The following is a 16,779-nucleotide window of genomic DNA, read 5'->3' as shown; positions in this document are numbered from 1 at the left end:
GGTTTTCTTTTTCTTTCTGTTCTGTTGTGGTTGATGATGTTTTGCAGTCAGGAATTTGATCCAGTTGTTACATTCTGAAAACAGACTTTAAGAAATAGGTATTACATGTGACCTGAAGTTCAGACACTTCCTCAACGGAGGGTTGAAAGGAGGAGACCTAATGTGTTTCCTTCAGGAGGAAAGTAAGCTGGCGCTCTCTTCCTCCAGAACCAGGTAGGCTGCCTCTCACCATTGCTGGCACCGGAGACTGCTGTTGTCAGCTCAGCCCTCCGTGCAGCTGTCTTGCTCTTTTCTTGCTCACTCAGGAGATGGGGAGCGTAGGCTAACGTGGTGTTAGCTTTCACGACATAGTTGAAGGGAGACTGAAAAATTGAGGTTCTCTGGTAAAACGCTAGTTTTTTCTTAGGCACTTGGAATTAAAAAAGAAACCCTTTCCCAGCATTATTTGATCTTCACTCGAAAAACCCTCCCTCTCCAACTCTTCCCATGTGAAAGGAAGGATATTTGTTTAGGAATTTTTGTCCTTTGTCTCAGAGAAGGGCAACATGTGCCTGTGTTTGCCATATGGCACTGTTTAACCTATGTTGCTCGGACTGACTGGGGCTGCGTGAGGCGCTGATTCCTTTCAACATTCCAGAATGTTCTTTGAAAGTTGGGACAGTGAAGGATGCATCCAGAGCTGTGCTGAGAGGCCGTTCCTGGCTTCCTCAGCTTCTTGTTCGGTTGGTATTTGAGGGCTGTGAGCAAGGGTCGCTTTTCTTTTTTTCCCCTGAAATAATGTTTGTGGGAAAAGAGTTTGACATTAAATGTTGGCTGATTGTGTGGATTCAGGAAGACACACAGCCCCATGTGAGTAGTTAAAACTTCTGCTGGTTATAAATGGGCTGAAAGTTGGGCTGGTGAGACAGGATTTCCACTGTGTAGTTCCTAATTATTTTGGTGACTTTAACCTAGAGCTAAAAAATATGTGTTATTTTCCTTCTTAAAAAATTAGATTTTTATTATTATTTTTTTTGATGGATGGATGAACCCTTGAACAGATGGGTGATCCTAATTTATAGTTTAAACTTTTGTGGCTGCTTTTGTTCTGGGATTATCTAAAGGCAAGTCTGTGATGTTTTCACTGAAGAATTTGTTTTATTTACACATGTTATTTGGAATGTTTAGATAGACATGTATGTGATCACAAGCTTCTCTGTTACATGCTGCATCTCTGGAATGGATGGATGTGGGCATGGATGAAGAGTCTGCCTCCAATTTTTTGGGGGGGATGTTTTTATTAAGATGTAATTGACATTTAACATTGTATGAGTTTAAGGTATGCGATATTTTGGCTTGATATTTATTTAATTGAAGTATGGTTTACAATACACATAGGTATCAGGTCTATAACATAGTAATTGGATATTTTTATGGATTATACTCCACATAAAGTTATTATAAAATACTGACTACAGTCCCTGTGCTGTGCATTATGTCCTTACGTCTTGTTTGTCTTCTGCCTATGTAGAGGTACCTTTTACCTCTTGGTCCCCTTCGCCTATCTTGCCCGTCCCCCACTCCACTTGCCCAGAAACTACTAGGTTGTTGACTGTAACTGTGAGTCGGTTTCAGTTCTTATTTATTTACTTTCGGAGAAGGCAATGGCACCCCACTCCAGTACTCTTGCTTGGAAAATCCCATGGACGGAGGAGCCTGTTAGGCTGCAGTCCATGGGGTCGCTAAGAGTTGGACACGACTGAGCGACTTCACTTTCACTTTTCCCTTTCATGCATTGGAGAAGGAAATGGCAGCCCATTCCAGTGTTCTTGCCTGAAGAATCCCAGGGATGGGGGAGCCTGGTGGGCTGCTGTCTATGGGGTCGCACAGAGTCGGACACGACTGAAGTGACTTAGCATAGCACTATTTACTTTTAGTTGGGGGGTGGTTACTTCACAGTGTTGTGTTGGTTTCTGCCATACATCAGCAGGAATCAGCCATTGGTCTACACATGGCCTCCTTCTTTTGACTCTCCCTCCCACCCTCCACCCCATCCCACCCCTCCGGGCCATCACCGAGCCCCGGGTTGAGCTCCCTGTGCTATACAGCGCCTTCCCACTAACTGTTTCACATGTGTAATGTGTGTTTCAGTGCTACTCTGCCTGTTTTTAAGGTCCCGTATGGCTGCAGAGCTCCTGGGTCTCTAGACCGTTTCTTGCTGAGTCAGCCTCCGCAGCTTTAATCATGCTGGGTTCCCCGTTTTAAGAAAAGAAGTGAACACATTACCTTCATCCATGTGTGCGTTGCCTGTAAAGTGCACGTGGGCACGTGAGGATGGGAGGGTAGTGCTGGGCACCACTCAGGGAGTCAGACGGATGAGAATCACGCAGGTGGGCACGTGAGGATGGGGCTGGGATGGGCCGGGTACTGCTCAGGGAGTCTGAGTGATGTGAACGGTGCAGGTGGGCACGTGATGATGGAAGGCGGGGCCAGGTACCGCTCAGGGAGTCTGAGTGATGTGAACGAAGGCCACTTTGCCTGACACATAATTCCTACTGACACCATCAGTGACCCAGGGAGATTTCTGTGCCAGTTTGAGAAAATATCATCATTCACATTGGTAATCATAGTCCCAGCAGATTTAGACTCATCACTCCAAGGCTTTCTGTGTCTTTAGCGTGACCATTAGCATAATGGTGATAATTTGTTCCTTTGACTCACACTGAGCGTAATTGAAATCAGTGTTATTGTGATGAGCATAGCACAGCCCAGGTGCTCAAGTGGCTTCCTTAGCTCAGAAACGGCTTTTTATGCTTTAAAACAAGAGGCAAGGATAATGATCTCATTCCAAAAAACAAAAAACAGAACTCTAAGTAAATAACTGAATTCCTAATGTAAAAATACTTGCCATAGCAACGTAAACTTGGGACAATTCTGTAGAGTCATAGGATTAGTGGTTTAGTGGTAGGATTAAAATTGGCCTCAGTAAATTACCCTGGTGACAGAAAAGCAGAGTCTGTTAATGGTTTTACAGGAAGATTGGCTTATCAGTTATTTTCTAGGTTGACGAAAGATTATGGGCTGCTTAAAATTTGAACTTGACAAAGGAAGGTTAATTTTCCTAACAGCTATTATACACTTGAAAGTATCTGTAGGGACTGGTTAAAAAAAGAAGATACTGCAGTTAGAATTTGGGATTTATTTTGTGCATGTGGGTGTCGGTTGATGGACGGTCCAGTGTTTGTTTAGCTACGAATGTTCAGGGCTGTTGAGAGTGTGTATTTCAGCCAGCGGTTAAATGAGGTCTTCCCAGTGTCCATGGAAATAGTAGACTATTTTGGAAAGTGCGTGAGCTCTTTGGGGCCACAAAGGCACCATTTAGACGAGCACTGAGCTGCACGTCGTGGCCCAGGCAGGCTACGGTGGCCCACTGCTGCCCAGGGCGCTTGTTACCTCTGCGGGGTTTTCAGTTGATTGTATAGAATGACCGTGAAAGGAAACACTTACTTCCCTGGTTATTTACCTTTCTTTGTGCATTGATGTTATTTCTGTTTGGGCTTGTTTAAAAGGGTTCATATGGAGAGTTATACTTATGTCACTGGCCGGCGGCTTAGGGATGCTTTGGGGTGAATTGGAATTTTTACAGGTCCTGAAACACAGAAGGATTCAGTGACCCAGCGAGGCCACGGTGACGGAGTCGAGCTCACACCCAGGGCTCCTGAGTCGCAGTCTTGTGCCCCCCCCCCCCCCGATCACCCCCCCCCCCCCCGCCGATGCCCCCCCCCCCCGCCCCCCGATGCGCGAAGCGAGGTTGCAGCTTGTTGAGAAAGCTCAGGGCTGATCGGACCTCTGAACTCTGCGAGTGTAGACCCAGCAGGCAGGTTCTTTACCACTAGCGCCACCTGGGAAGTAAGGTGTAAATGAAAGTCAAGAACAAGGAAGTGAAATAATAGGTCCTGATGAGGGGATAGTAGGATTTCGCATCCAGCTCATCGTGTTCCCTCCAGCGGATTTACTTGAACTGAAATGTAGAATCTGAGTCTTCTGGCCACTAAAAGTGAGTGAAATAGGGCTATTGATATGTTGACTAGATGATGAGGACAGAACTCACGAGCTCTCCCGTGAAGGAGGAGGGTTTTGTCCTCTAAGTTTATATGTTGGGCTTTTTTGCACAGGCCTTGTGTTTTCCCATAGCTGACCTTCAGCGGTGCTCTTGGAGAGAGTATGGTGGCTTGCAAAGGGGGTTCCTTGGAGCTCCCCTGGAGCAAGGGTGTCAGAATACAGCATCCCGAGTTGAGAGCTGTTTTTTGAGTCCCCATGACAACATGATCCCAGGTATTGAGCACTACAGTTTATCGTTGTAAATTGAGTTTTTATCTTTAAGGGCCTAACACAGACTTGAATCGAATTGAGCGACCACCTGAATAACCGGCCCCCCCCAAGCAAATAGCTCATAAATGTTCTATCAAGGCTCATTCCTTTTTATGAACATTGGTTCCACGCCTGCCACGTTCTGTGTGTTGTTTGGTATTCGTCACAGTTGGGAGAGAGGAGCTTATTCTAGCCCCTTGCCCCCAGGAGGATGCTGAGACCCTCGTGGTTAAGGAACTTGGGTCGTCTGAGCAGACCAGATTGTGGGTGGTCACCTGGAGTCTGACCCTCCTCATGCTTGCTGAAACCTAACTTTGAGTCTTGGTCTGAGCCCCCTGGAGTTGTGTCTCTCTGTGGAGATCACGTCGTGGAAGGCCAGTGTCCCTCCTCTGGGCCTCTGTTCGAAGTGGCCTGGGTGACCAATGCGTCACCGGGGGGACTGGGAGCCAGGGTCAGGGTGCCCTCAGCGGGGACCGGCCCCCGAGCAGGCGGGCCTTGTGCAGTGTGTGGCTGTGTCTTATGTGAAGATGAGCAGAAGGAGGAATTTACAGGGTGGTCTGGGGATTTGAAGCGAGGAGACCCCTGCGTCAGCGTCCAGTCATCCATCCAGCCAGGGGTCCCAGGCCCTCTCCTTCAGGTTGGCTTGCGGAGCCTGCACCAAAGCCCAGGAGGGCCCGATCTTGGGAAGCCAGGTCCTTGTTGGGCAGGGGTCAGCAGCCTTTTTCTGTGAAGGGCCGGATAGTAAACATTTGGGGCTTTGTGGGCCAGAATTGCTCTGCAGGGGCTCATTCTGTCTGCCTTGTAGCAGTCAGAGAAGCAGTCACAGACAGCGTATCGGTGAATAAACAAGCTCTGTGGATACTGAAACTTGATTTCATGTCATTTCACATGTCATAAAATGCTATTCTCTCTTTGATTTTTACCCCAGCCACTGTCCTCAGCTCATACACAAGCTGCACAAAAACAGGTGGCTGGCAAGCTGACTGTGGCCCCAGTGGGCTGACCATCCTGCTAGGCCGTGCTGCTTGGTAGTAGAACATTTCAGTTTTGATTTTCTAGTTACCCCGTGCAAAAAGGGTAAAGAAATGGTAAAATTAATGATATGGTTTATTTAACCTGGGAGATCCAAAATGTTCCTTGAACACGTAATGACGTAAAAGTTACTACTGAGATGTTCTTGGCTCTCTGTCTCGCTCTGAGCTGTGGAAATCCCCGTGGATCTTACACTCAGAGCTCAGCCCGACGTGGCCTTGCCCCATTTGGCCCCTGTGGGGCTGGAACAGCTGTGGGGCTGGAGATGCTGTCGGGGGTGGGAGCCGGAGCTGAGATTCATCAGGGACTTGCACTCCCCCAGTTCAGCTGTTGGTAGACAAGGATTCTAAGGGGCGGTGCAGGACACTTTGGAAATATCTCAGATATTTCCAGAATCAGAGGAGCATAATTAAGGGATAAAAGTTCCCTTCTACCATTCTCAAGGTCTGTGCAGGAGCAGTGTGTGTGGGGTGCTGGGAAGGGCAGCTGAAGGAGGCACTGGGGTGTCCAGCAGCCCGAGGCTGACCCCGCCTCGTGTCTGTCCTCCGGAGAGTCCCTGGTAAATCGGCCCAGCACCCTCGGAAGCAGGAGCCGGCCTGTCCAGATATTCCTCTGGATTCCTGCAGCTGGGCCCCTGCCTCTGATGTAGCATCCGGTAACTCAGGTGTGTTAATCCTGGATTATAGGCGTGTGGGAAGGAGTTGTAGTGCAAGATGCAGCCTCTGGCTTCCTGTCTCATATCCAGTCGTGTTGACTTCTGGCCGGTTGTGAAGCCCGTGTGCCTTAACTTGTTCATCTGTGAAATGGGGTCAGACGCTGGCCTCCCCCGAGGGCCCGCAGAGCACAGTGTGCGGTGCACCAAAAAGAAAGGGAGCCCGAGAGCAGACTGAACTGCAGATGAAGGCCACTCAAGAATTTCAGAACACAGAAGGAAAGTTGTGATGGTTCCGGTTTATTCTGTCTCATCTAGTGGTAATTTTATATGTAGCATGTAAAAATATAAACTTTACATCCAGCATAAAAGGCATTTAATTCTTCCTACTTTTTGCACAGTAAAAAAAAGTCTGTTTATTTTACAAGCAGGTGAGACTTGTGGTCTAATTCAGTTAGATAGATGTTCTTTATATTCAGCATATGTGTGTGCTCAGTTGCTCAGTTGCATCTGACTCTTTGTGATTCCATGGATTGTAGCCCATTAGACTCCTCTGTCCCTGGGATTCTCCGGGCAAGAATACTGGAGTGGGTAACCATGCCCTCCTCCAGGGGATCTTCCAGACCCAGGGATTGAACCTGGGTCTCCTGCAGGTGGATTCTTGATTGCTGAGCCACCAGGAAAGCCCTCCCTGGGAAGCCTATTAAGGCTTAAATCCTAATTCGCCTCATTTTTGTTTTATTAACCTCACAATACAGAGAGCGACTGTATAAAATATAGAAACTGTCTAGTTTGCCTGGGGGCTTCAGGCGAGCCTGGAGTGTAAACCCCAGGCAGAGTTCACTGATAATGTTGTGTGTCGTTGTGGCAATGACGATCAGGCACCAACAAAACGCTCTCTGTGCGGAGGAGCAGAGTGTTTTTCTGAGATTATGGTTTTGCAGAGCCTCCCCTCACATTCTTCACGGATGACCTCGTGCCCATCTCGTTTCTGCTCCCAGGTCCTGAGATGTGAAATACGGGGGTTGGATGAGAACGCAGTGCGCTTTGAGCTCTGTATCAAAGCTCGTGGAAATGCCATCTTGGGGGCTTTTCACTCAGGAGGGCGATGTGGATGCAAAGGGAAAACCTCTTTCCCTCACGATGGACCTGGAACCAGTGTCCTTCATCAGTCTTCTTAAAGTAGGTCATTTCAGTGTAACCCTATTAATAATAATAACAATGAAGATTCCTTTTCCCCAGATGGGCAGCAACAGTTCAGAAAAGCTACTTCTCAGAGGGAAGAGTCAAGTCAGTAATAAGAGCAAATGGACCTCCTTTAAGAGGGTGATGCTGCTTTTAAGGAGAAGAGGGTTAAATGTAGTGTCATGATTCCGTTCCTTCGTATCCGCAGTGTTTTTGAGGATGGTTTGTGTCTTATTCCTGCGCTGTAAGGAATCACAGTGAGAGACACGGAGGTCCTGCCCTCGTGGGCTTTACAGTGGGCCATGTCGTGAGTGTGGCCGAGTGTGATGGGGGTGTTTGGCTACCAGCTGGAAGGGGATTTACGGGTTTAAAATTGCAAGAGAATCACATTGTGTCGGTATATTTATTACCTGCCACAGTCAGGCACAAAACCCTGCCGTTCCAGGAGTCGGCGCAGAGCGAGTCTGTGTCCCCACGAATCTTGAGACTGCTGCTCCTGCTGGCTGTTAAGCTGTCACGTTTCTGAGGTGAGACCTGGTTAAACTGCTTCCTGATTGTGGGGCTGGTCCTGCTCTTGGCCTCCAGGCTACGGTCTACCTGCTGCTCCTGCCTGAGAGTCCAGGTTCCAGTCAGCACATTTTGCATTTAGACTTAGTATTTAGACTGAAGGTCACGTTGCATTTCTTACCCTATCGATCACCGCAGTGCTTCTTTGGATAGATAAATGGTGTTGAAACAGACTAGAATTCTGTTGATTCTCTCGCCTATGGACTCACAGTATCAGTGTTCAGGAAACTTACCGGGCCTAAAAGAAAAAAAAAGATCAACTGGCATTCCTGCGGGATAACAAAGTCCAGGTCAACGCTGTTCAGCTCTGAGAAAAAGCGCTGGTTCTCTTTTTCTGTTTGAGTGGCCCAGCTGAACCACGCTTGAGATGTGTGCAGGTTGAGGCAAAGGGATATTTCCACTTAAAGGAGAAATGAGAACTGTCGGTGTCAGGATCACCATTTTTTACTGTGTGGACCTGACATTCTTAGCAGAGTTTTGCCAATTGACATGCATCTCAATCTGTTGGATTTCATCAGTTAGTTCAGTTCAGTTGCTCATTCGTGTTCAGCTCTTTGCGACCCCATGGACTGCAGCATGCCAGGTTTCCCTGTCCATCACCAACTCCCAGAGTTTATTCAAACTGATGTCCATAGAGTTGGTGGTGCCATCCAACCATGTCATCCTCCATTGTCCCCTTCTCCTCCTGCATTCAATCTTCCCCGGCATCAGGGTCTTTTCCAATGAGTCAGTTCTTTGCAGTTGGATTTCATAAGTGGATCCTTTGCTAAGAAAAGATTGAAGGCCCCGGAGATGGTCACCCTGAATTGGCTGCACATCTGGGGGCTCAAAGAGCTTAGGCGGTTTCTACCCGTCATGTGAAATTTATGGGTATTCATTTGCCTGAGGATCTGCTAGTCAGATGGGACTTCAGGATGACAATAAATTCAAGTGTTCTGATTAAAACATCCCTTTCTTAGACAAACCATGGCTGGTCTTGGAGGTTAGTGGGAAGCAGACACAGGATTGCAGGCTTACATTTAATCACACGGGGCAGAATTTCTTTCCTCTCCACTTGCACGCTTAATTCACCGTAAGATGTCTGAAGTTGAAGCTGTGAATATGAGCTCCATCCTATTTTTAATTTTGAGGATTCGTGGGAGCTGAGCACAAATGATGTCCTTTCCCATTCTCCCAAAACTTTGTCTTCTTTGGTAGCATCCCATTTTCTGGCAGAGAGTTGATCTGAATGTCATTATTCTGGAAATTCATATGAAGCTTCACATTTTAATTATCGAGCCAGAATTAAACGTGGACATCTGGGGCCCGAACCTTATGTTGTGTTTCTCTTGTGTAAGGGGGTAAAGACTGACACAGTACTTCACTTGGAAGACGTAGAGGTTTTCAAAAATAAGTTACATATAAGTTCACAAAATGGTACGAAGACACGGCACTTTTCCTTTAGGTCTGCTTCTGCTCCTTCATTCAGTCATGTCCGACTCGTTGCGACCCCTTGGACTGTAGCCTGTCCATGGGATTTTCCAGGCAGGAATACTGGAGTGGTTCCCACTTCCTTCTCCAGGAGATCGTCCCAACCCAATCAAACCCAAGTCTCCTGCGTCTGCTGCATTGTAGGTGGAGTCTTTACCACTGAGCCACTGAGGAAGCCCTCGGTGGGGGTGGAGTTCAGCATAAATAACTTGTTAAAAGCAAGAGACTTCCAGAAGACCATCTATTTCTGCTTTATTGACTGTGCCAAAGCCTTTGACTGTGTGGATCACAATAAACTGGAAAATTCTGAAAGAGATGGGAATACCAGACCACCTGACCTGCCTCTTGAGAAATCTGTATGCAGGTCAGGAAGCAACAGTTAGGACTGGACATGGAACAACAGACTGGTTACAAATAGCAAAAGGAGTACATCAAGGCTGTATACTGTCACTCTGCTTATTTAACTTCTATGCAGAGTACATCATGAGAAACGCTGGACTGGAAGAAGCACAAGCTGGAATCAAGATTGCCGGGAGAAATATCAATAACCTCAGATATGCAGATGACACCACCCTTATGGCAGAAAGTGAAGAAGAACTAAAGAGCCTCTTGATGAAATTGAAAGAGGAGAGTGAAAAAGTTGGCTTAAAGCTCAACATTCAGAAAATTAAGATCATGGCATCTGGTCCCATCACTTCATGGCAAATGGATGGGAAACAGTGGAAACAGGGGCTGACTTTATTTTTTGAGGGGCTCCAAATTCATTGCAGATGGTGACTGAAGCCATGAAATTAAAAGACGCTTACTCCTTGGAAGGAAAGTTATGACCAACCTAGATAGCATATTAAAAAGCAGAGACATTACTTTGCCAACAAAGAAAGGTCTGTCTAGTCCAGGCTATGGTTTTTCCAGTGGTCATGTATGGATGTGAGAGTTGGACTGTGAAGAAAGCTGAGTGCTGAAGAATTGATGCTTTTGAACCGTGGTGTTGGAAAAGACTCTTGAGAGTCCCTTGGACTGCAAGGAGATCCAATCAGTCCATCCTAAAGGAGATCAGTCCTGGGTGTTCATTGGAAGGACTGATGTTGAAGCTGAAAATCCAGTATTTTGGCCAGCTGATGTGAAGGGCTGACTCATTTGAAAAGACCCTGATGCTGGGAAAGATTGAAGGCAGAAGGAGAAGGGAACAACAGAGGATGAGATGATTGGATGACATCACCGACTCCACGGACATGAATTTGGGTAAATTCTGGGAGTTGGTGATGGACAGGGAGGCCTGGCATGCTGTGGTTCATGGGCTCGCAAAGAGTCTGACATGACTGAGTGACTGAACTGATAACTGATGACTTGTTAATTGATTTTCAATCACGTATTTGAACAATTGAATTATAGAGAAATACTTAGGGTAACATTCTCCTTGCTGAAATTAAACTATTTCTTTTTGAATAATTGTACAAAATGCATAGCTGGTAGACTGAAAAGACTCTTACTATCTTTGCCATCGAGATATTTGCAATCCAAAGTAAAAGTTGCATTTTGAGAAAAAAGGACGTGTGTGACATTTCACAGTGTTTTTGTAATTTTTACTTTATGCAGTCTGCTGTGTACTGACTGCCTTCTCGATATCAATCACTGTATTAGGCATTGAAGTCCATCAGCTTCATGAATGTACTTGGATTTTTAATATACATACATGTTGTTCAGTTGCTAAATCCGGTCTGACTCTTTGTGACCCCATGGACTGCAGCATACCAGGCTTTCCTGTCCTCCACTATCTCCCAGAGTTTGCACAAACTCATGTCCCTTGAGTCAGTGATGCTATCCAACCACCTCATCCTTTGTCACCGCCTTCTCCTCCTGTCCTCAGTCTTTCCCAGTATCAGGTTTTTTTCCCCCAAAATTAAAATGGGAGTTTTCCATCAACTTATTTTCTCATTTTTTTTTTGGCTGCATTGAGTGGTTGTGGGATCTTAGTTCCCCAACCAGGGGTCGAACCCTCAGCCCCTGTATTGAAAGGGCAGAGTAGTAACCACTGGATCACCAGATAAGTCCTACAACATACTCTTCTTAAGGGATGAGCAGAGGGTAAAGGCTGGCACACCCCATCCTGGTTTTTAAATGCCCAGTACCCAGTGTGGTCTGCTCTGAGCCACAGGGAGGGGACCTGGGTGGGAGCAGCCAGTGGGCAGGGCCCATAGCCAGCAGCTGGATGTTGCCCTGGAAGCTGCACTGTGTGTGTCCCCGTAGTGGACTCTTGTGCCGCTGAGGGTTTCCTAGTGTGCAGAGAGCCTCTCTGACACACATGGTTTTGTGCATGTGTTGGAATGTTTCTTTGGGATTAGGTCCCCAAGATGGAGTTTTTGGCCGGAAGGGGCGTTTTCATTGAGTGATATTGTCGAGTTTCCATCAGGATATCAAACTGTCGTTCCACACCCTCAGCAGCAGTCAGGGACATGAGGCTTTGTCTTTGTCAGCTCTTGATGTTATCAGTCTTTCGGTCTTGGGCAATCTGATAGGGAAAATACGCACCGGATTTTAAAAATTTAAAGCCACATCGAGCATTTCCTAGTGTCTACTGACTATTATTTCTCTTGTGAACCACCTCTTCACTTACTCGGTCAGTTTTTCACTGAGTTATTTACGATTTGTTGCTTTGTAAGAACATTTTCTTTATTAGGACAGTAGCTCTGTGCTCTGTTGTCTCAGATAACTTTTGGTTTCAGTTCAGTTCAGTTCAGTTGCTCAGTCGTGTCCGACCCTTCGCAACCCCATGAATTACAGCACGCCAGGCCTCCCTGTCCATCACCAACTCCCGGAGTTCACCCAAACTCATTTCCATCGAGCTGGTGATGCCTTCCAGCCATCTCATCCTCTGTCGTCCCCTTCTCCTCCTGCCCCCAATCCCTCCCAGCATCAGAGTCTTTTCCAGTGAGTCAACTCTTCGCATGAGGTGGCCAAAGTATTGGATTTTCAGCTTCAGCATCAGTCCTTCCAAAGAACACCCAGGACTGATCTCCTTTAGGATGGACTGGTTGGATCTCCTTGCAGTCCAAGGGACTCTCAAGAGTCTTCTCCAATACCAAAAAGCATCAATTCTTTGGTGCTCAGCTTTCTTCACAGTCCAACTTTCACATCCATACATGACCACTGGGAAAACCATAGCCTTGACTGGACGACCTTTGTTGGCAAAGTAATGTCTCTGCTTTTGAATATGCTATCTAGGTTGGTCATAACTTTCCTTCCAAGGAGTAAGCGTCTTTTAATTTCATGGCTGCAGTCATCATCTGCAGTGATTTTGGAGCCCCAGAAAATAAAGTCAGCCACTGTTTCCACTGTTTCCCCATCTATTTGCCATGAAGTGATGGGACCAGATGCCATGATCTTCGTTTTCTGAATGTTGAGCTTTAAGCCAACTTTTTCACTCTCCTCTTTCAATTTCATCAAGAGGCTCTTTAGTTCTTCTTCACTTTTTGCCATAAGGGTGGCGCCATCTGCATATCTGAGGTTATTGATATTTCTCCTGGCAATCTTGATTCCAGCTTGTGCTTCTTCCAGTCCAGCGTTTCTCATGATGTACTCTGCAATATTAAGAAAAGGTGGCAAGAATGCACAAAAGAACTGTACAAAAAAGATCTTCACGAATAAGATAATCACGAAGGTGTGATCACTCACCTAGAGCCAGACATTCTGGAATGTGAAGTCAAGTGGGCCTTAGAAAGCATCACTACGAACAAAGCTGGTAGAGGTGATGGAATTCCAGTTGAGCTATTTCAAATCCTGGATTTGATGATGCTGTGAAAGTGCTGTACTCAATATGCCAGCAAATTTGGAAAACTCAGCAGTGGCCACAGGACTGGAAAAGGTCAGTTTTCATTCCAATCCCAAAGAAAGGCAATGCCAAAGAATGCTCAAACTACCACACAATTGCACTCATCTCACATGCTAGTAAAGTAATGCTCAAAATTCTCCAAGCCAGGCTTCAGCAATACGTGAACTGTGAACTTGCAGATGTTCAAGCTGGTTTTAGAAAAGGCATAGGAACCAGAAATCAAATTGACAACATCCACTGGATCATGGAAAAAGCAAGAGAGTTCCAGAAAAGCATCTCTTTCTGCTTTATTGACTATGCCAAAGCCCATGACTGTGTGGATCACAATAAACTGTGGAAAATTCTGAAAGAGATGGGAATACCAGACCACCTGACCTGCCTCTTGAGAAACCTATATGCAGGTCAGGAAGCAACAGTTAGAACTGGACATGGAACAACAGACTGGTTCCAAATAGGAAAAGGAGTATGTCAAGGCTGTATATTGTCACCCTGCTTATTTAACTTATATGCAGAGTACATCATGAGAAACTTTTTATCTCTTTTCTATTCTTCACTTTGTGTAAGGTCTTTTCGCTCCAGAAACATTCAAATAGCCTCTATCTAAGTTGTTTCTCAAAATCTGTATGACCGTAACTGATTTTCTTTTTTTTTTTTTTTTTTTTTGCATTTGAGCAAGTGAATAAGTGTGTGACAGGCCTTTTGATTTCTTACCTGATTATTGTTCTGTTGCTGCTTCTATTGATTGCTGAATAGATTTTGGATGTTTATTTAGGGCTTACCTAGTGGCGCAGGTGGTAAAGAATATTTTAATAGAAAATTAGTAATTTCTTTCAATATTATCACATTTGTTAATGTAGAGCTTTGAAGAACATTATATTCTTTTAATTCTCCTTACTTTGGTGGTCCATGGATCTAATTTCCCCCAGCTCCTACTTTATTTTTTGTTTTTGATTAGACCAGCTTGTCAATTTTCTCATTCATTGGGCTTATCAAAGAGCCAATTATTGACTTTATCAATTTTGCTGTTTTTTTTTCTCATTTGTAGTTACCTTTTAAACTTCAAGTTTAAGGCTTTTAATGCTTTTTTGGCTACTTCTTGACTTGAATACTTCACGTACATGTTTTCTCTATGTTTAATCCCACAGCTGGTTACCCTTTCAGCTTCTTTGTGCCCCATACATTTTGACACAGAGGGGTTCAGGAGAGGTTTGCAGTTGCCCCATGATCTTCTCCTGCCCCAGGAGTTGTTACGGAAAGTTCAAAATTTTCCAAATGGCTGAACTTTTGTTAGTGTTGTTTTTGCTTTCACTTGGTAGTTTTTGCTGTCACATTACTATATCTGAAGCTTGGGAGACCTGCGCTGTTTCTGATTTATGGAGCCGTTAGAGCCCATCTTTGTGGTCAGCATGTAGCCGCCTTATGTTCTATCCTTAGTTTAGCAAACTGGCCAGTACGGTGTCTGACGTTACATACTCGATAATCCCTACTGTTTCATTCACGTCTACTGTTGTTTTTGCCTTTTTAATCTCTAGGTTTAAGAGAGATTTGTTAATTCTCCCAGATCCATTTTGTCTCTTGTGATCTATCCATGTATTCACTGGGGTGTTTGCTTTATGTATTTGGTTCTGTGTTACATGATTTTAACATGTAGGACAGCCTCATCCCTGATGGTTTCTTTTTTTACCCTTAATCATTATAATATGACTTTTGTGCAATTGAATACCTTTTTTAAACCATGAATTAAACTTTTAGTGATATTTCTATTTTCACTCTTGTTTATTTGCATTTTTGTTTTATTTTATCTATATATTATCCAGCTTTTCTGAATTTCTTCATTTGGGGTGTCTTTTGTACAGGGCCAAGAGTTGGATTTAGTTGTTAAGCCCTTCATTGAGTCTTTTTAAATAAATAAGTTGATCCATTTATATTTTTTGCTGAAACATTTATTAGATGTTCTTTCCTACTTAGAAAAAACTTTTTATCTGATTTTATGCTTTCTTTTTTATTTATTGGTAAAAGAATCATGTTTCTCTTCTTTAATCCTTGAAATCAGAAGATAGATAGAAGGTTCAGTGTTTTCAGTTCTATCAATGGTTATATTTATAACTTTTGCTTAAACCCCTGTTTCTCAATTTATCGACTTCAGTAACAATGTAATTCGAAGGGACTTCCTCTTCGGGGAAGATGAAGAAATGAAAGCGCCTCTGTTCCCTTCCTCCCTTTCTTCATTTCTTCCCCTCTCCCCTCATGCTATTGTAGTTCCTTTTCTGCATGTGGTTTTAGTCTACAATTGTAAATTTATTATTCTTATGTTGTATATAATGTCTTGCAAGAAATGTAACAATTGCATGTTTATATATACCTCACAAATACTTAGGCTTGATTCTATCTACACATTTCTTTGCCTGTTAGGTTCAATAATCATTGCCAGATTTGTTTCATTTTTACTGTTTTGCGTGTGAGTTCTCTGAGTCACCTGTTTGACTGGATTCTTTTTCCCAGTAGATTGTAAAGGAGGTTGTGGTGAGGACTGGGGCCCTTGTGGAAGTTGGTTCTCTGAGGAGAGGGTGCTGGGTGAGGACGGAGCTGTGGGCAGCGGTCAGAGCCTCAGAGAGCCTGGAGGGCATGTGGGTGCATGCGTGTGCGTTTGTGTGTGTGTGTGTACACATATATACGTGTGTGAGTACAGCAGGTGGCGTCTGAGAGGTCTCTAAGGGCTGTGAGTGATCTTGAGGACGCTGGGCTTTCACCAGTTATGAGGTGATGGGTTCTGGGTGACCCCTCAGTGTCTGCAGCAGAGTGCTCACCAGAGCAGGGGACTGAGAGGGGTCCATTTTCAGAAGATGATGCCGGGCAGTGCTCAGGGAGGGTGGTACTCCCGGCAGACCAGTGACCATAAGACTGGAGAAAAGGGGGACCTGAGAGAGGTGTTGGAGGGTGCAATCCTGGAGATGCGGTGATGGATCGGGCAGGTGGGAGATGGAGGGAGGCCCAGTGTAGACATGGTGCGTGTGGGGCCCGGGCCCCACTGGGCCAGGATCACTGTCCAGTTATCCCACACAGCGGTGTGAGGCCATCACATGTTCGGGAAGAGGCCTGACCGCTCTTGCGAGAATGCTCGGACAGCAGCGGCTTGGGCCTGCCGAGTCCCAGAAACACTTGGTGTTCCCCCTTCTTCCTCAGAAACGGGCAGGTTACAGAGCACCCACTCCGCACACCGGCACAGTTAGGGCCCGAGAAGTGCAGAGGCCACGCCTCTCGTACAGAGAGCACGCCTCTGGCGCAGAGACCACACCTCCCAATGCAGACGCTATGCCTCTCTTACAGAGACCACGAGTCCTGAGGCAGAGGCCATGCCCCCTGCCACGGAGGCCACGCTTCCTGGTACAGAGACCACACCCCCAATGCAGAGGTCATGCCTCTCTTACAGAGACCACGAGTCCTGCCGCAGAGGCCATTCCTCCTGGTGCAGAGACCACATCCCCAATGCAGAGGCCATGCCTCCTGCTGCAGAGGCCATGCTTCCTGGTGCAGAGACGGCACCTCCCAGCACAGAGGCCACGCCTCCCAGTAGTGTCCCCATTTTCCAGTGCAGGGGCCATGCCTCTCTTACAGAGACCACGCCTCCTGGTGCAGAGGCCACACCTCCCAGGAACCCCTGAGAGCGGTGGCTCCCACCTCTTGCCAGGTGTTG

The 16,779-nt window shown here is 45.8% G+C and overlaps 1 protein-coding gene across 6 annotated transcripts in view; it reads left to right on the top strand.

Moving 5' to 3' along the window:
- ZNF516 (zinc finger protein 516) overlaps positions 1-16,779 on the top strand; it is a 101,155-nt gene that overhangs the window by 8,231 nt on the left and 76,145 nt on the right. The window contains exon 1 of one of the 6 annotated variants that reach the window (XM_025273614.3): positions 3,767-7,746. The exons of the other annotated variants lie outside the window; for them this stretch is intronic. The gene's annotated coding sequence lies outside the window, so the exon portion shown is untranslated. Of the gene's footprint in view, positions 1-3,766; positions 7,747-16,779 lie in introns of those variants that run through there. 6 annotated transcript variants of the gene reach the window in all.

This window comes from Bubalus bubalis, chromosome 22 (genome assembly GCF_019923935.1).
Source record: "Bubalus bubalis isolate 160015118507 breed Murrah chromosome 22, NDDB_SH_1, whole genome shotgun sequence".
NCBI lineage: Eukaryota > Metazoa > Chordata > Mammalia > Artiodactyla > Bovidae > Bubalus > Bubalus bubalis.
The sequence above is the reverse complement of the archived record's forward strand: the minus strand, read 5'-3'. Positions and strand labels throughout refer to the sequence as shown.